The sequence below is a fragment of the Coptis chinensis genome, chromosome 4 (genome assembly GCF_015680905.1).
Source record: "Coptis chinensis isolate HL-2020 chromosome 4, ASM1568090v1, whole genome shotgun sequence".
NCBI lineage: Eukaryota > Viridiplantae > Streptophyta > Magnoliopsida > Ranunculales > Ranunculaceae > Coptis > Coptis chinensis.
The window spans coordinates 103,378,369-103,399,120 of NC_141459.1; the positions used below are offsets into that span (position 1 = coordinate 103,378,369).

The following is a 20,752-nucleotide window of genomic DNA, read 5'->3' on the forward strand; positions in this document are numbered from 1 at the left end:
ACAATTATCAAGCGATGAACCAAAATCCGCTCGCCATTTTAATAAAACAGCATCCCCTATCCCCAATTCCCCACTGGGCAGCTCAATTTGAAGACTTCGAATCTCGTTAAAATTCTTCAACACTTGTGTGGGTGAATAATGAATCACACCACTTGATGATGATCCAATCTCATTATCCGTCGTGGAAGCAGTAGTCGAATTTATAACAACAACAACTACGCTTTCGCCTTTCAATAACTTATCGAGGCATGTCAATAGTTTTTGCTTATGTTATTACAGAGAGGATTTACGACACAAAAAAAGTGTTTGATGCATGGGATGGCTGAAAGAGGCACGGTGCTTTGGGCGGCGATGTTTGCTGGATATGCGCAACATGGGAAGCCATTGTTGAGTTTAGAAGTCTATATAAACATGGTTTGTGAAGAGGTGGAATTAAATGGTGTTGTTATGGTGAACTTGTTGTTGGTATGTAGTCAATTGAGGTGGTTGAGGCATGGGAAGAGTGTCTTCGAAAGACCGTAATTAGTATCCAGTACTGCTTGGCCACAAGCGCTTGACTTGCCCTGAAACCATTCCTAATATGCAGACCTCTTGCATCTCTCAGTTGAATGACTCAGGGTTGGAAGTCAGGCCCACGTTTGGAACCCTAGTGTTGGCATATCTGATCTTAACAATAAGTGAATCTTTCTTCGAATCTTATTCCACCTAGTCTTTTTTCTTGAACTCCTTAGTTTGGATGGGGATTCCAAGGTGTTGGATCGGTTACTTAGAGTAAAAAATGAGCTTGTCGAACCTTATAGTTTCCTCTGAGTTGCGGGATAAAACCTTGCCTTGCTCTTTCTTATTGATTTTGACCGCTTTACAAAAAAAGGTTTATAGGCTAAAGAACCTAGCCATCCCAGTTTCTGTTAATTACGTTATCCGGGAAGTTTTCTATTCAGCGGTCGTGGCTAATTGCTTGAACATTTGGGGCGAGTTTCACACCTCTTGATTGGCCTAGGCTTATACCCTGGTTTAGATACTTTCTGATATAATCTGCGATAAGAATGAATTCCCCTGACAACATAGGAGGGATTCTTACACTGAAGCAGACGACACAATATAATATACAATTTTTTCCCAAACATTTTAAAGAGTTTCTCTAAATGAATTTTGCAAGCTGATCATTTCATGCTGCATTATACTTCTCTAAGACAACTTGACATGGCTTTGTTGTCACATATCTGGGAGCTTTTTAAGCTGCATTGAATGCTATCAAAGTTGATGTTCTTGCTTTGTATCTCATGCTGTAGTAGAACTTACTCTGCAAGTTGGTATATTCGTTTAACTTAAACCTGAAAAAGTAGTCCTGAAGCAATTTCACTCAAAATTTTCATATAATCACTATCAAAATATGAAATTTTTCTTTTTATTTGAGCATGATTTTTCTGCTGTAGATATTTTCTTGGTTATAATTTGGAACTCATGATTAGTTTAAAACTTAAAACTTGAAGGGCTATCATTCAGACAATAACTAACCCTAAAGATTTCAAATTTAACTCACAAATTTCAGATTGAATTAATGTAAATTAATCCAAAGACACTACTAAATACCTCAAATAGTTTAAAACCTAAACATCTTTAATGTATCTCAAAGTACAAATGTTGTTAATGAAATATGAATAAATCCTAATAGAATTCCTAGTAATCTTCCATCCTAAGGCGATATTTTTCATCCTTTGATCTCTTTGTTGTCCTCATTTACCTCTGTTTCTGAATCTTTACGGAATTTTTTGGATGGACGATTTTCTTACAATGCCCAATGTAAGAAAACTGACTAAAAATTTATTACCACCTAGTAACAATAAACAAATAACACATTAACCCTGTCAATATTATCAAGCATCTCATCAGAATCATTATCATTGTAATCTTCCACATTCCCAAGCAATGTATTCATTATTACTCGCTCCCAACCCCCAGCCTCCTCATAAACCTTGTTGTGAGTGAATTCCGCCGTGATGGTTCACCAAGATCTACTTCACATGCTCGTTTAGTACAGTCACTCTCACGACAATACTTCAGTACACTCTTTCCTTAGTGATTAATGACCTCCACAGCAAACGGTGGTAACAGTGGCCGACCCACAACTTGAACATGGGACACACTGCAACATAACCAATGGCGAAAATAACGTAAATAGATCTATAAAGAAAAATGATACAATTAACAAAAAAGGAAAAACTACCCCTCTAATGTTTTTTTCTTAGGAAGGTAAAACGTGAAATTTTAAATACTTTAGAGGTGCAGCTCCTGGCATATCTTACAAAGGTGGCTCCGTAGCGTTTGTAAAGCAAATAGTTGTATAAGTTCATGGTATAAGTCAAGTGTGTGGGAGTATATGCTGTCAATAGACAATACTCATTTGGACATATTGAACTCATACTTCGTTTTATCAGTAACCTAATGAGAAACTATCAGGAAGATAAAATACCTTGAATTCCCTCCCCTCCCTCTCCCTCCCAAGGTGAAGCATAAAGCATCCTGCCAGAATCCAAAGGAATAACTTGGAATGCAGGTTGATGATCAAATTCCTCAGGAGAAAATTAATTTATTACTAAACTTTCATTGGAATCATTTTTTGGCATTACCATCGCAAAACCATAGTTCAAGACTCACCTCATCCCCCTTACCAACCCCCCCTAAAAACACACACAAACAAACAAACACACCACACACACACACACAAAAGCAACATTCCATAAAGGGAAATATTTCATTCGATGTTCATAGACCCGCAAAAAATTTATGGGCTCGCAATCAGATTATGAAAAAGAAAAATAATTTAGTTAAAGGACTAACCATATGTAGAATAATCCATCCAATTCTTGTCTCTGAACCCTACCTAACAACTGAATATGTAGAATTCCACATATTCATGGTACATGCTGCGGTAGCTTAAATTTCTGTAAGCAACTTTCCTATGCATGCCAAAAACAATATAAAAAATAAATGTAAGATTAAAAAAAAAAAAAAAAAAATATATATGTAGCATAATCAAAATATTATTATTTTATACTGACATTCAACCATAATCTAGCTAGCACTTCTAAAAACAGTGTCTCTGTTTTTACTCTGAATTCTACTCTTGAAAAGTGTTAAGATATTAAACAGCTATTCCATGCTAAGTTCAACGGAGAACAAAGGGAAAACTTTAAATGTATCCAGTGGGTAAAAGTCTTGGAAGTTTCGGACATCAAGATTACTAACCATTCCATACTTCTATCTGAACATTTTTAAGGTTAAAACATGTCTTGCTGAGGGGCAATGGCCATAGCCTAAAGTAGAAGAAGCTCTTCTTTTGCCTATCATCTTACCTACTTAATTTGCTATTTAAGTCACAATAAAGCCATATAGAGAACATTCAAGATGTGTAAAGAAAAGCTGTAACGCCCGTATTTTTTAAAAATACATTTTTATCTATTTTATTAATTAATTAAATTATTTATTTAAAAATCTGTTGGTTTGGATTCGGGATACGTGGGCCTGGTTTTGGGACCCGAGTCTGTGTTGGGCTTGGGTTTCGGACCCAAGTATATAAACACATTGTTCTGGAAAATAGGGTTCAGAGAAAAATAAAATAATGAAAATGGAGGCAGAGCTTGAAGCTTGTTTGCTCGAGCGTTGGAGCGCGACGATTCGGACTAGGAGGATTCGTCGAGCTGTTCATTATTGTGAGTAGATATTTTATAGAATTTTTTTATTAAAGTCTTGTTACTGTTGGTTTCTGTTTCGGTTGAAATCTGTGTATTATTAAACTTGAAACTCTGAAAATTTTATTTGAAGTGTTGAACTGCGATACTCTGAACTTAAACTGTTGAAACTTTGTTAAAATTGATAAACTGTCGTAGTTAGGCTGAGTCCAATGGCTCTCTATCCCTTTAAAAGTAGAGTTAAAGTCAACAGATTTTACTCTCTATCATTAATTTCCTCTTTATAGATACAAAAGAATTCTACTTCTATCTCTATTTTACTCTCTATATATAGAGAGTAAAATAGAGATAGAGAGTAGAATTCTTTGTATATATACATAGAAAAATAATAATATAGTAAAATATGTTGACTTTAGCTCTATTTTGTTGACTTTAGCTCTACTTTATTGACTTTAACACTACTTTTAAAGGGATAGGGAGCCATTAGACTCAACCTTATAAACGAGTAAATCTGAAACTATGTGGTATGGACTGTTGAAAGTTCATGGGCGTTAATGGCAGAAAGCCCTATACCAAGAAATCGCCAGTACAATCTTATGTAACTGGTATGGTGGTTTTTGTTTTTTTGTTGTTGACTGAGGATGGGGTGTAGACTTGGGGTGAGGGGTTTGAGTGTTGTTGGGGGCGGTTGGGAGCTTGGAGAAGTGTAAATGGCGTCGCCCAGCAAGAGAAAAACGACCTCCTCAGGTTTGAACTTTTGATGTCGAATTGATTGGTTGTGGATGTATGATTGAAGTGGGGTAGTGTAGGGCGTATGAGGCTGTCGAATGGGTGCTGGGAAGCTTGGTGGAAGCTCCCAAGACTTGTTAATGGCGGCTTGCCCAAACCAAACACTGCAGTAACACAGTTTGAACATTTTTGTTGATATTGTTGTTGTTTGGGTTTGATGATGATGGGGTAGTGTAGTGTGGGTGTGGGGGATGCAAATGGGGGTGTTGGAAGCTTGAACCAGCCATTAATGGCGGCGTGAATTTTGAGATCTAGATTGGATGAAGGATTTGGATTCAAGAATTTGAGGGTTTCGACTTTGTTAATGTTATGGGGGTTTTTCCCCTGAGTATTTTCGATCTGGTTTGGAAGAGTGGAGATTAGAGATGGTGGTGGCCAGAAATTTGGGCTGCTGGTGGTGGAGGAGAACTGTTGGAGAAGAGGACAATTTGGGCTTGGCCTGGGTCGGTTTCTTTGGGCCTAAACCTTTTGTTTGGTTGGGCCCAAAAATCTATTTTAGTTGGGCCGGTTTTTATGTTAAGGTTTGGGCCAGTTCTTTTTGGTTTTGTTTGGGCCCTTTTATATTTGTTTTGTATTTTGGACCAGTTTAATTAAATTTTGTTTGGGCCAGTTCTAGATTAAGTTCTATGGGCCAGTTTCATTTGTTTTGTTTGGGCCTTTTTTCAATTAGATTGTTTTGTTTGGGCCCGATTACATTAAGTTTTGGGACCAGTTTTAGTGTTAGTTGTGGGCCGAGTTCTATTTCGGTTTTGGGCCAAAACTAATTAGTTTTTGGGCCGGTTTCAGTTTAAAGTTTTTGGGCCGGTTTCAGTTCAGTTTTTGGACAGAACCACTTAACTGTTTTGGGCCAGTTTCTAATATTGCTTGGGGCTAGTCCATAGGACTTAATATAGATCCCAATTGGGTCAGGTGGAATAAATAAGTTGGTTTTAGACTTTCGGGTTCTAAGGTTTGGGCTTGGCCAGTTGGGTCCGAACCATTACCTTAGCCATGAGCCCATGAGCCATGCACATTGACCTTAGCCACGAACCATGGCTATGACCCTGAACCTGTCGAACATGGAAACGACAGTTTGACTTTGATAATGACAGTTTGACTTCGACCATGACATGTTGACTTTGACTTTGACCGTTGACTTTTTTTTCCAGTTTTTCACATATTTGATTTTATGGACTATTGTAATAATAAAATGTTGTCGAACATTATATAACGTTGTTTGTCATTATCTAATTATGATTTGACGTGAGTAGTGTGTAAAACATATAGCTATTGGGCTTTGATTGTAGACTGTGGACTGTTTAATTGTGCTACATTTTATGTTCTAAATCGTATGGACAAATCCAATGCTAAAATGCTGTGAAAGCTTGTATAAATTTGGTTGTCATTTATCTAATTAAGATTTGACGTGGATATTGTGACACTATGTAATATGTGGGATATATATATTGAATGCAATAGTTTTGGAGACATAGATTTATATAAACGCTCCATTATTATATATGTGAGATGCTACTATGAGGTAGTATAGTATTTGTGGATATTTCCCACGGGATTGTGGCGTAGTGCAATAATATATTGGCACGTGAAAGAATGAAAGTGGTTATGAGATATAATTGAGATATTTCTATATATTGTGGCTTAGTGCAATAATGTATTTGACATATATGATATAGTGAAATGATGATGAGTCATAAATGTATGACACTTGAATAAATTACGAATTGAAAATCCTAGAACCCGACTACCACAACTCATGTGATTTGGCCCTTCCGGGCGTTTGGTGAATCTGAATGGCCTTCGGCGAATAATGTGATTGGCCCTTCCGGGCGTTTCAGTGAATCGGAATGGCCTTCGGCGTAAGTAATGTGATTGGCCCTCCCGGCGTTTCAATAAAAGCTGAATGGCCCTTTCCGCGAAATTTAATAGTGGCTTGATTATTCCGTTAAGCAAAATAGAACGAGACGCGCGATATTTTATACCGAATAGTGGCATTACTTACATAATGGCTTCCGTGTGAGGATTTACCTGGTGTGCGGCATCCCGCTCAGGGTAGTTACGCACGGAGTGGTACATTATGTAAGGGGAGGCATGTGGATGTACATGTTCGGCATTGGGTAGCGATTGTGGTAGCCAGGGAAACTAGGTAAGACATAGATACGACGTGATTTTAGGGACACACAAAGAAAGCCTTAATTAATATAATTATGGTAATATGTTGGTAAATAATATATCTCTAGATAGATGATTGTATATGTTTGGCTGGTTAGTAGTTTAGTCAGAACCTAAGGCGCCTCGTGGAGGAACTAAATGCCTTTTTATTATGCGTATGGTATGTTGTATTAGTTGTTGGAAGTTAAGGCGCCTCAGTGGAGGAACTACCTGCCTAGATTATTGTACTTAAAGATGTTGTATTAGTTGTTGAAAGTTAAGGCGCCTCGGTAGAGGAACTAACTACCGTATGGATTGTGTATATATAGGTATAATTATATATTTGTATTTTAGAGCTACTCACACCAAAGATTTTTATAATGTGACCCGATTTGCATGTTTGTTTATCGGGTGTGTCCATTAAATGAACACGTTAATAAGTCTTGACAGTTTAGTGTTGAAGAAGATTGGTTTAGGCTTGTGGTTTTATGTTAAGCGTCACATTTCAAGATAGGCCTTGTTTTCCTTTGAGGTGATATAGATTTTCAGTTGAGATAAGGTTATTTGCATTTTCATTTGTAAATTTTGTAATGGAGATGACTTTTGTTTAAGTTGAAATTTTTATTGGTTTTTAATTATCCGCATTATTTAAACTGTTTATGGGTTTTTGGGAGTTGAGAGTGTGTCACACCTCGGAGATCGAAGAGTTGGGAACAAATAATGTTTTTCCGAATTCTGTCGAAATTCGGGGTGTGACAAAAGCTCTACTTGAACTGCAACTCACCCGAGTCATTAGAAATTCGGGTGAAACATATGTCCACCCAAAGTAGTCATCAGTATGAACTGCATCCACAAAACCTGTTTCCATTTCTAGTGGTGACTTAAGATGGCCCATTCTGAATCAAACAGCCTTTGCGGAATATATAGGAAAACCATATTGGAAATACGCTGGGTAAAGAGCAAAACTGGTATTAGTAAGGAAATGGATGAATGTCAATAACCGCTAAAAACAAATGAACAAAAATCTAGAGGAAAACGTTGGAATGGTTGTATGTTGATTTCTGTAATAAAACACAACTTTGAGGACAATATATATGTTAATCTCTCAGGCATCCCAACATCACTTTCTCCTTCACTTGACCAGTAAGAAGCTCAGTCATCAACTCTATCCCTCAGTTCTAATGTGTTTTCAATGCTTTCTTCAGGATAATTATCAGTGCTAGTTGCGCTAATGGCCTTAGCTATGCAATCTGTTGTCCGGGTTTTGCGATTTAGGTTGGGTGGTCGAGAAGAGAGAGTGGGAGAGAGAGATCAGTTCGTGCAAGAGTCGTGGGTTTTGTTGGGTTTCCATTTTGACTTGGAGCAGTTTTTCTCTGAATGAGTGAGCGGGGTGAAGTAAGAGGTTTTGGGGTTTTGAATGAGTGAGCAGAGAAGAAAGAGGTTATGGGGTTTTCGTTTTAATTACGTGCGACCCTCTTCTTAGTTTTTTTTATCGTAATTAGTCTGGACACGTGGACACTTTTCCTCCTGATATATTGTAATTAGTCTGGTGGACACATGGATGATTTATCGTAATTAGTATGGTGGACACGTGGACACTCTAGCAACGCTTTCTCAATTGAGGAGGGGAGAGCTATAATATATATACTAGTTTTCGAACCCGTCCTACGAACGGATGTCGTTATATTAAATTATTCTAAAAAATATTAGCAATTATGTAGAGCTATGAGATATATATGAAAATTATATTAATCACTCATTCAAATTTCTTGCACCACTCTCAATAAAAAGAAAACATCAAACCTTGATAAAACCTATTGACTTCTTTTAGTTGTTAGGTTTAATAATTGAAGTTTGATTGAAGTTTTATGAGAACGCTCAATGTGGCGAAGATGATATTGAAACTACTTGAATAGAAAGACACTCTCAATCATAATAAAAGAATTATGATAAACACTATTTAAAATGTGAAACTATACTTGTTAAGACATTATATTCTCCCTTCAAATAATACAACTAAGTTTCGTGGTTAGTTCAATACATTTGCATCAAGTTTCTGATTTTCTGTTAATTATTCATTAAGGTTAGTTCAATGTAGTTATTGCATCTAGTTTCCGATTTCCCATTAATTATTTTTTGAGGTTAGTTCAATGTAGTTGCATCAAGTTTTCGATTTCCCGTTAATTATTCTTTGAGGTTAATTCAGTGCAGTTGCATCAAGTTTATGATTTCTCGTTAGTTATTCATTAAGGTTAATTTAGTGCAGTTGCATCCAGTTTTTGATATTTCGTTAATTAGTTTTTAAGATTAGTTCATTGCATTTCCATCCAAGTTCCAATTTCTCATTAATTACTCTTTCAGATTAGCTCAATACATCCATCGGTCCAATTTTCCAAATAATTATTTTTAGAGGTTAGTTCGATCTTCAATGCATTTGCATCTAGTTTCAAATTTCTGGTTATTTATACTTTAAAGTTAGTTCGACCAGTTACATCTGATTTCTGATTTCTAGTTAACTATTCTTTGAGGTTATTTCAATGCATTTGTTGATCAAGTTTCTGATTCCCCGTTAAATATTCCTCAAGATATTGTATCCAATTTCTGATTTACCATTAGTTAATCTCTTATTTTAGTTTAATGCAGTTGCATCCAGTTTCTGATTTTCCATTAATTATTCTTTGAGGTTAGCTCAATGTAGTTAAATCCAATTTTCAATTTCTAGTTAATTGTTCTTTGAGGTTAGTTCAATATCAAGTTTCTGATTTCCCGTTAATTATTTTTTGAGGTTAGTTCAATGTAGTTGCATCAAATTTATGATTTCACTAAATTATTCATTGAGATTAGTTTAGTGCAGTTGCATCCATTTTTCAATGTTTCGTTAATTAGTCTTTGAGATTAGTTCATTGCATTTGCATACAGTTTCTGACTCCCCGTTAATAACTCTTTGAGGTTAGTTCAATATATATGCATCTAGTTTTTTATTATTTATGCTTTGAGGTTAGTTCGATGCAATTACAACTAGTTTCTGATTTTTCGTTAACTATTCTTTGAGGTTATTTCAATGCATTTGCATCTAGTTTTTTATTTTCCACCAATTATTCTATAAGGTTAGCTCAACGCATTTGCATTTGGTTTTTTATTTTCTGTTAATTATTTTTTGAGATTAGTTCAATGCATTTGCATCCAGTTTTCAATTTCTCATTAATTATTATTTGAAGTTTGTTTGATGTATTTGCATACCGTTTCCAATTTCCCATTAAATATTTTTCAAGGATTTGCATCCAATTTCTAATTTCTCATTAGTTATTCTCTAACGTTAGTTTTGCAGTTAAATCTAGTTTCCGATTTTTAGTTAATTACTTTTTGAGTCTGGTTTATTGTATTTACATAAAGTTTCCAATTTCCTGTTACTCTTTGAGCTCAGTTCAATATATTTAAATCCATTTTCCGATTTTCTTTTAATTATCCAATGTGGTGTGTAATATCAACTTCAAACAGGACATAAAAATAAATTATGTTTGATTTACTATGTGGGATCATCAAAAATTATCCAATTCCCGATTTCCCGTTAATTATTCTTTAAATTATACATGACTTACTATGTGGGATCTTTAAAGATTATCTACGAACGTGTGATGTTATATTAATTATTCTAAAAAATATTTGCAACTATATATACAGAACTATTATATGTGAATATTATATTGATCACTCATCCAAATTTCTTATAATGTGAAAACCCCACTATCCATTTAAAAAAAAAGAACTCACTCTTGATAAAACCCTTCAACTTCATTTTGTTGTTTAATAATAGAAGTTTGATTGAAGTTTTGTGAGATTGTCTAGTAAGGCGAAGTTCATATTGAAGCTACTTAAATAGCAAGGCGTTCCCAATCATACGAAAAGAGATAAGATAAACACTATTTTAAATGCAAAATCATACTTATTGAGACATTCCCACAACATATAACACAACTATATTTTGAGGTTAGTTTAGTACTTCCTCCAATTGGTGATCAAATTAAGGTCAACACAGATGGGGCTTCTAGAGGGAACCCAGGTCCAGCTTGGTTGGGTGGATCCTTTAGAAATGTTCATGGTGATTATGTCTTACTCTTGAGCAAGGGTATCGGAATTGCAGACAACTATACAGCCGAGTGCATGGCTATATTAGAGAGTGTGGAGCTTGCCCTTTCAAAAGGATGGAGTAATCTCTGGGTGGAATCAGATTCGGCAGCAGCTATCACAGCTTTTAACTCAGGGGGCATCCCTTGGCAACTCCTATGCAGATGGAAATTTGCACGACGAAGGTGCAAAGCTTGAAAGTGTTGCACAACATGGTTAGACATATCCAAATATTATAATTTTTTGTGAGAATGATCTTTATGGTGAGGAGATCATCTCCACAAAAAACCAAACTTTAACTCATTTGTATGTCGAAAATGTGACTATAATGTGTGCATAAGAATGTGCATCTATATATACATACATTATAGTGTTGAAAAAAAATTTATAAATTCAGAAATTTAATTGGAATATGTCGTAATTATTGTGGTTTTTGAAATCCTTAAGGATGACTAAATGTCAAAATCCCAAAGTAGATGATGTATTAAATCTATCCAACTTTATTTGTATAGGCCCATATAGACATATAGTGCATACAATACAATTTTATTTGTTGTCCGCTTAGTTTTGAGTGTACACTGTTACTTATTTTATGATTAGTTAACTTTTCTTTTTCTTTTTTTGTCCCAGTCACATGTGTGGTTAACAAATATAGAAAGTAAATATTCAGGCAACTCAATTCATTTTTTACTTCGTTATTTCATTGTCTTTTTCTAAAAAGAAACTTTGTTATGTTAAACTTCACCTAAGATTAGTGTAGAAACTATTCTTCGTGGCGTAAAGATTTTAGGAAAATCGTTTTAGGTGGAAACTATTGTTTTTAGCAATAATTAGTAATAAGATTTTTCCATATTAGTCTCCTACTTTTTCGTAATTAGTCAAAGAGTTTTACAAATATTGGAGATAAGAGGGTACTATAATATATATATATATATATATATATATATATATATATATATATATATATATACATATATACAAACGACTCCTAAAAGGACCTTAAATAAGTATCAAATCTAAAACACCCACAACTTTTACCTACAAAATGATTTAAAACCTAATCTTTTGTGCATATGATATACTAACCATAAAGAACATCTCTACAAAAATTCAACTCGTTTATGTTCATTTGTTGTTTTTCAGGACAAGAACATAAAGAACAATATAGCTTCTAATAATGATTACTTTCTGTTCATTTGTTGTTTTTCAGGACAAGAACATTGTCATTTTTGGTCTCCCTGTAAGTTTTTATCCTCATTTTTAGTTCTTTCCTGTTTGGTTTTTGTGTTTATGTGAGTAGTTTAGTTTTGTCTCTAATTGGAATATGATAATTTAGTCTTAGAGCAGTGAGTGTCCTTGAGATGTATAGCAATACAATCTCAGGGTCTTCCCAGTGTGAGTGTTGTTGGGTGGATGCTGTGACAATGTCGGCGAGGCAATCGTCTCAATTTGAAATTTAAAAAAAAAATGCAATTCACTGTAATAACTTGTGTACGCTTACTGAGAATTTGTAAACTGCTTTTTAGATTTTCTAGAGATGGCACTACATTTTGGAATGATTATGATGTTTGCTTGTGCATTCCCGCTCGCATTCTGCCTTGCTGCCTTGGTACAATTTGTTAAATCTTTTTATTGAGTTATATTTCAGCTTGTATCCTTTTCAAAAAAAGAAAAGAAAAAGAGTAGAATTCTTCATTTTCCTTGCAAAGATAATATCACGCGAGATAATAACGGATGCATTAAAACTGCTTGCTATGCTGAAAAGGCCTATACCTCATGCTTCTGCAACAATCGGGGATTGGCTAAACATTTTTCAGGTATGCAATTAATTATTAAGTAATCTGTACCTCACTCTTACTGGGGAAGTAACAACTTACCTCTTACTGTCTTACATTTTGCTGGATGTCCCATACAATCAATATTATGTACCTCAACATCTTTTATTAACTATTAAATTATCTGTACCTCTTGTTAGAATAGTTGAATGATCACAGCAACTAAAGTAGAACGAAGGAACAAAGAGCAATAAAGAAACAAGGACAAAAAGAATCGGGAATAACCAAGGCGCGGATTAAGTCAGTCCTAAGGAAAGATTTCGCCCCTTCCAATGGTGCGAAAAGGCAACAAGCATGGCGTCTTCCTCACAGATTCAATGGTTAACAGCAGCCCGACTTTGCACTAGAACAACACTACCCTCTAGAACAGCGAAATATAACTCTCTCTCAAGGGCCGACAGTGAAGAAGAGAAGAAGAAAAGGACTGGTTTGAGTTTTCTGTTTCTCGAGTTGAGTTTCGATCAAGTCTATTTTCTATGGACTCACAAATCCTATTTATAGAGGTTAGGAGAAAGAGAGACCAACTCCTAATAGAACACCTAAACTTGCTGCTCAAGAAAAAAGGCAAAACAAGTTTAGGATATTGGTCAAACCACTACCCACAACAAGAAGCCCAAGCCCAGGGCCAACCCTACCCGATGTGGTGGATAACCAATGTGGGACTATCTACTATGCACTAAAGTGGCGAGAATACCATTTGTTCATCTCCTCCACTTTGCACACACACACACTAGTATTTAGAAATACACAAGAGATTCCAACAATCCCCCACTATTTCAAAATACTAATAGTCCCCACTATTTTGGAATAGGATATTACAAAAGAAATGGGTTCAACGCGAAATGCCGAGAGAGAATCGAAAAACAATGCATAAGATAATCGGTGCTTTACGGGCTTGAACCACCATAGGGTAACATGTCTTATAATACGCGAAAGTGGTGGATTAAAAAATCTTTGAACCAACATTCCCTTGTAGTAAAATAGAGGACATGCACCCACATTGCTCTTTTCATTATATGCCCGTTTCTCATGTGTTATGCTTTTTGGCCCTCATACTTGTTTTGTGTTATGTGAATGCTCTAGAGTACTTGCCTCGAATACTCATAAGAACCGACCAGTTCTACATTCACGTAGGTGGATATCCATCAAGTGTACATAGCAGCTTAGAATACACTATCTCATAAAAAATAATGGACTATGGATTCCATTAAGAGTAAAATAACTTCGGCCTTTTCTCATTGCTATTCAAGTTATACAAAGTATACAATAATGCTATCTAGTCATAGGGTGGGGCGCCTCAAAGAAAGACAATAGCATACCAGAGGCGGATGAGGTGACTTGTTTTTCCCTTTGAACCTAATTCATGGGATCTCCAATCACATAGGTGGGGTTGCCGTCAGTGTCGCCCTCTATCTAAGGCAAAAGTCCCATCCCCCTCGACGTATAACCACTTGCCTCCAAAGAAGTGGTGCAGTTAGACATGTGGCCAAACTAAGTCCAACCTAACATAATCTCTAGCAGCTGCTGATTAAGTTATATCTCAACTTACATGTATTTTTTTCCCATTGCACATAAGATAACATGTCTTAGCTATTACAATGAGACAGTTGCAAAGCATATACACATCAGGAGGCTGTTTAGAGCCAATGGGAAGATTTGCCAAGAGGTTGCTAACCCACTCAAAGATCATCACATGCCTTTTCTAAAGGCATTAGCTTGATGATATCCAAGACACTCAATTTCCACCAAAGGTAAACACATAAACATTACCGGATCCAGGTTTATAACATATTACCCTTCTAACAATGATGGAAATCTACTAAATATCACCATAATCAATGGCTCGCTATAGTACTTGGATAATCTCGACAATATACATCAAAGTTCCTTATAAGGACACAATGGGTTATCACCAAGATGCCATTAATGTAGGCAATGTCATGTCTCACATACATTATCCATCAAGTACAATTGGCTACCAATGATATTGGCATATTTAGTATGAGAAAACACAAGGAGATTATTTTTCATAAGATGGATATTTGCCACAAAATGTGTTAACACATGCTTACTATCATAATACCCATACTTTTCAATGAAAAATATTTCTACTAAGTGCTATAACAATATAATGAGACCAACATGAGTTTTAATTCCTATATTCACCAGTCATTCAATTCTGTAGTGCCCGAAATTCCCCTATACCATCCGGCCGGTCTGGTTTAAGGTACGCTGTGGCCTTCAACCATATTCAAACGTCAACATCTTGACAACTGAATATAGCAGTTACAGAAATGAGTTTAACAACATAATAAACTATCATTTTCAATGACGGTTTATGACGTGTTTCAAATAGGAATTTCTGTCTCATACACATTCTCAATGCTAGCACTCATGATATTAAATCATCTAAACAAAGAGAGATTAACACTTATGTCTTGCTTTGCTCTAAAGAAAGTACACATTTTTTTTTTCAACAACGGTACTTTGACATCCATATGACACTAATATGTTGTTGAATTGCTCATGCCATTTATAGGCTTGAATCAACTCATACAAAGATTTAACTAAATTGTATACCTTCAAATTTCATCACCGGTACTACTTGGTATTGTAGTTCCACAAGACAACTACTCAACTAGAGTCTTTAGAATTTTGTAGAAGAAATTCTAGTTATATGAGCAAGGTTTCAAAATAGTATAAATTTTGTCTCGATTGAAACCCCTTGGCTATTATTATTAACATTGTATTTTGCAATACAACTATCACGCTTTTAGTTTTCTCTTGAAGATCCAATTCAACCTATAGATCCCCCAATAAATCAAGAGTCCAGTTTAGAGGAGTTGTATCCTTCAAAAAGACACTTCTCATGACATTGACAACTTCCTTATAGGTTAATGAATCTTCCTTAAGAAACATATAAACATCATCACTGTTAATGGTGGAAATACTCATTGATAGTCTTCCAAATTTCTTGTGCAGAAATAATGGGATTATCTTATGTAGTTCATTATGAACATTCAACCACTCTATGCCAATTTCTCAAAAGCACAACCTCAAATAAAATTAGCATATAAGACATTCAATAATAGTGTGGTATCTACAAAATTGTTATCACTCATGACAACTGAAAACAAACATCACTATTATGAGTTTCACCAATGAATATCTACTTGATAATTCTAGGTCTAAAAAATATATATATATATTTCTTTTTAGATTCATTCACAATAATAGCTTGGCAAGACACCCCCACATTTTGAAACATTTTTGGATAGGCCCAAGACCTTTCCATACTTTGTAGTTCAGTGTCTTTCCAATTATCTTGTGAGATGAACTATGGTAAAACAATGTCATGCATATGGGTCACTACCCCCCACAGTTCAATGGTTACTCAACCTAATCAAACTTACATGCAAAACACATTATACCGCTACAAACACTAAAAGAAACAACAACAATAAAATACACTCTTATGACAAGAATATACTTTACTCAAGTCTATGATTCTAGATCATATTAAACATAGTCATATTATGTTCATGCTATCTATATGAAAGGAAATCCACAAGTGATTCAAATGAATTTTAAAGAATAGAAGAATTAGATGAAAAAGGTTTTACCCGAGATAATATCATTATCATCCTTCTTTTCATCATTCAACATTCCAACTGCCATAGGAGACAATCCACGACTTGTACATCACCTTGGCTATTTATCCATAGTCATAGGAGGATAATGCCTAATAAGACAATCTACAAGCGCTACATCTCCTTGTCTAAAATAGTCATGGAGGATATTGTCTAAGAAGACAAACCATTACCTTACATCTCCTTGACTAAATTAGGTTTTAAGAGGATATTGATTGTTTCCCATATTGTTTCCTCTCCTCGTGACAACGATGCTCATTACTTAATAATATATGGCATGGTTAAACTTTTATGTCAATGTTAAATAATGCATTCATGCCAAACATGGTAAATATCATATCATAGGTTCAGAAAAGTAAACTTTAACCGCACCCTCACAAAAAAAAGTATACAATATTTAAGCAAATCTAGCCACCGAATATGCAAAACAACCGAGGACTCCACCTCCTTTTTTTATATGAGCTCAAGTAAGATAGAATACCCTATCAACAAGACCTCAAGTACTACCACAACATCTAATGGCTCAATCCATTAATGTCTTCAACTAGAAAAATTTACCAATAAACTATTATCAAGTTTAAAGTAAATCCACGATGATTAATATCCAAAACTAGCATGCTACACAACTTTAACATATGCTATATTGGATATAAGCTACAAGTTACTTCATCTAACATGTATTTTCACAACAAGATAATTATAACCATCGCCTAACAACACGCTTCACTCAATAAAGATAAGCAATTATGCATTGAATACATTATAATTACTATCCAAGATTTGAGTGTGGTTGATATTAACTATCTTAAGGTCTCTCTTAGACCATCTACATACATCTACATATGTACAAAGAAAATTAATATCAAACTACTTCTAGTCAAACCAATTAATTCCTCAGTGATAAACACGTATAATTTGTTGACTAGGTTATTAAAGAAGTTTAAGCTTAGGATTTTCCTCCTAAGAAAACTAGCATGCAACTCAAGGCAAGAATATCACCATATAATCAAACCAAAAGAATCGCAAAGAGTGAAAGAATACGATACCTAACCGATTGAAAAACTGGATTACCATATTTTCCTCCTTCTAGAAAAACAATTCAAAAGAACTGTAATTCTAAACCAGCTCAGGACGAATTGGGTATCAAGCCTTATACCACTGGAAAGCTCTTTGAATCAGCTATCTAACACAAGAAGCGGATTGCAAAACCAAGCTCTGAGTTGAAAGTTATAGCAGTTTCCGTAACGAGTGACGCAGCTGTCAAAAAGACAAACTTTGACGTTTTTCTTGATAGAAATCTCATATTTGACTCCCATAAACGTAGGAGAAAGGTCTACAACCATATAGGGTTTGATAAACCACAAAAGATCAATAAATATTCAATCTTTAATTGGTTTCCCTACCAAAAACAAAATTATTAGAAAATTTCTAAAGTCAAAACCCAATAACACAAACAATAACTCAAAGTAAAAGACTTATCTTTTGATTGTCGTATTAAAGCACTCTCCTTTGTTCTACTACAAAACTCTTTCCTTAAGATTGTTAGAATAGTTGAATGATCACAGCAACTAAAAGTAGAACGTAGGAACAAGAGCAATAAAGAAACAAGGACAAGTGAATCGGAATAACCAAGGCGGATTAGGTCAGTTCCCTAAGGAAAGATTTCGCCCCTTCCAATGGTGCGAAAAGGCAACAATGGCGCCTTCCTCACAGGATTCAATGGTTAACAGCAGCCTGACTTTGCACTAGAACAGACTACCCTCTAGAACAGAATATAACTCTCTCGGGCGGGCCGACAGAAGAAGAGAAGAAAGAAAAGGACCTGGTTTGAGTTTTCGCTTCTCGAAGTTGAGTTTCGATCAAGTCTATTTTCTCTATGGACTCACACAGTCCTATTTATATAGGTTAGGAGAAAGAGAGACCAACTCCTAATAGAACACCTGAAACTTGTCGCTCAAGAAAAAGGCAAAACAAGTTTAGGATATTGGTCAAACCACTACCCACAACAGTAAGCCCAAGCCCAGGCCCGAACCCTACCCGATGTGGTGGATAACCAATGTGGGACTATCTACTATGCACTAAAGTGGCGAGAATACCATTTGTTCATCTCCTCCACTTTGCACACACACACTAGTATTTAGAAATACACAAGAGATTCCAACACCTCTGACTTCTTTTAGACCAGTAGAGGAAACTTTACTTTACTGACGTGATGATATATGATCAACACTATTTTTTAAAAAAAAATCTTCAAGACAGAAAAAAGTATGCAGAGAGCTTGTGATCTAACTATATTTGTGATTGATATTGGAGCATTCTTAAGGGACTATTGAATATGAATTATTTGACTCCACTTTTCAGTGTGCGTATGGTATCATTTGGTTTAGGCAATGCAGCTTGTGAATCATTGTTGACTTCTTGATCGTTGTTTTATTTCTATGTGTGTTTTCCCTGCTTCTTGCATCGCAGGTGCATTCATCGGAGTTTGTTTAGCACAAAGATGTTCCTAGCTACAAAAACAACATCGATAAGTTTAAGGCCAAAGGAGTTGATTCTGTAACTCGTAGTCGTGAATGATCCATAATGCTATGAATGGATGGGCGAGAAGCTTCAAGCCAAAGAAGTCAGATGTTTTTCATGAATTTTATCAATTTTGTCCAAATCTAATTTTTCAAGCCATAAATGATAGTTTCTTTTACATTCTTACGTAGTTCATGCAATGTTCCAAAGAATGTGTTAAGTCTTCTTTTTTTTTTTTTTTTTTTTGATATGTTGAGCTTTAGATTGCTTAAGATCCTTTTGTTTTTCATTGTTTTGTAGGCTTTCAGTTTTTATATTTAGCTATTGAAGGTTTGTTTTGGTACATGGGTCGATTAGAGACACTAGAGTCTTCAAGGATTTTTCTTTATTTCTCGGGTTGGATGGAGATTGTCGCTTTGTGTGCTCAGCTTGGAGGCTTATTTGCATAACGGTAAATATGAAGGTATGTAGTCAATCTTTTATTCATTTTGTATTTGATGTTTATTCTTCAATGGTATATCGATCGCTTATACTGCTCAAGAAAGAAATTGTATTGTCAAGTATTGGTTTGTTTTTCGAGTTTTAGCAGGCATCGGAGGTACATGTCTTAATATTGTCAAAATGTTACTTCTCAAATTTCAGAAACTTATAGTCGATAAAGAAGAGAGAGGTAGATTGTGGGTTTTAGCCTTTTAGGGACAAGTTGATAATGGGTTGTACTCCTAAATGGACTGATTTTAAAAGTATGAAACAAATTCCAAGTAACTTTACAATGATCAAATCAACTACTTGCTGCTTTTGTGTGAGTTTGTCATAACATGTCTAAAAGCTCAGATTTTCATGTTGAGTGCATCTCATTGCCTTTAATTTTGTATTATGAATATGTATTTACAAGAATCGATGACTTCTTTTTTTTGTAAGTCTAAATACCATAAAATGAATAATTTCGAGTGCTCAATAGGTATTCCGCTTATGGCTATATCTAATTCTTATGGTGGCATTGGCGGGTTTATTATTATATTGTTATGGTTCTACTTATCTCATAACATGAGCATTTCAAGAACTTCGAGACAAAGATGGCTCTTCGATCCATCTCTTCAAGGCAAGTGCTAATCTTTAATTTTGATTGCTAAGACATGTAAAGAGAAAGGAATATAAGAAAACTATCGTTCTATCTTAATTTACTATAAAATGAAGGAAATATGACGCTGATCTTCACCTTTTGTAATTATATGCGCAGAAGAAACATTGGGGATGAATTGTCTTTAGCGTAAGGTAGATCTCTTTCGACTAACGAGATGCCGATGCTTCATGTTCAAGAATTGGCTTTAGCTACAAAGAACTTTAGTGAAATTAACTGATTGGTGAAGGAAAGTTTGGGGAAGTTTACAAGGGTCCGCTTCCACGATGGATTGTTTGTAGCCATTAAAAGCTTAGATGGTGCACCAAGCTAGGATTTTATCATAGAGGTAAGTAGTGCATGTTACTTTCAAGGTACAATTAGTTTCTGAAACATCTTACGGAAGGTGCAACATAGCACAACATAGCACAACTACAAGACAGAAAAACAATATATTTTCTCACCTCTACAACTCTTAAATCTGCTCCATGATCTTCCCCATCGAAACCCGACAACTATTAGAGTAACTTTGTTCAGTAACGGGCTGATGGAGGTTAGGTTGTCCGACTTCTCTCCTCGTAGAATTCTCCTTTATTTGATCTGCTCCGAAGTTTCCTACATCGATTGCCTTCTCCGGGTCGCAGACTTTCGATAGAGGATTTGGTAGCTGTAGGGAGGAGCATGTTGGCTCTATTTCATCACATTCTGAGTCTGCTTTCTCTTTATTGAATAACCGGCAAAGAACAAATGGACCCTGCCCAAGGTTGAGGAAGCAAGAACCAAATTCAAACAATGAGGATGGATGCTTTACTGCTGAGTATGTGTAGAAAAATAAGGAGCGTAAAAGAGCAAGAAAAGAATGTATACAGTATA

General features: G+C 35.3%; 1 pseudogene; it reads right to left on the reverse strand.

The window, feature by feature from the left end:
* Positions 1-1,941: 1,941 nt before the first annotated feature.
* On the reverse strand, positions 1,942-7,889 carry LOC147506470 (F-box protein At4g00755-like; annotated as a pseudogene).
* Between the last annotated feature and the right edge of the window lie 12,863 nt (positions 7,890-20,752).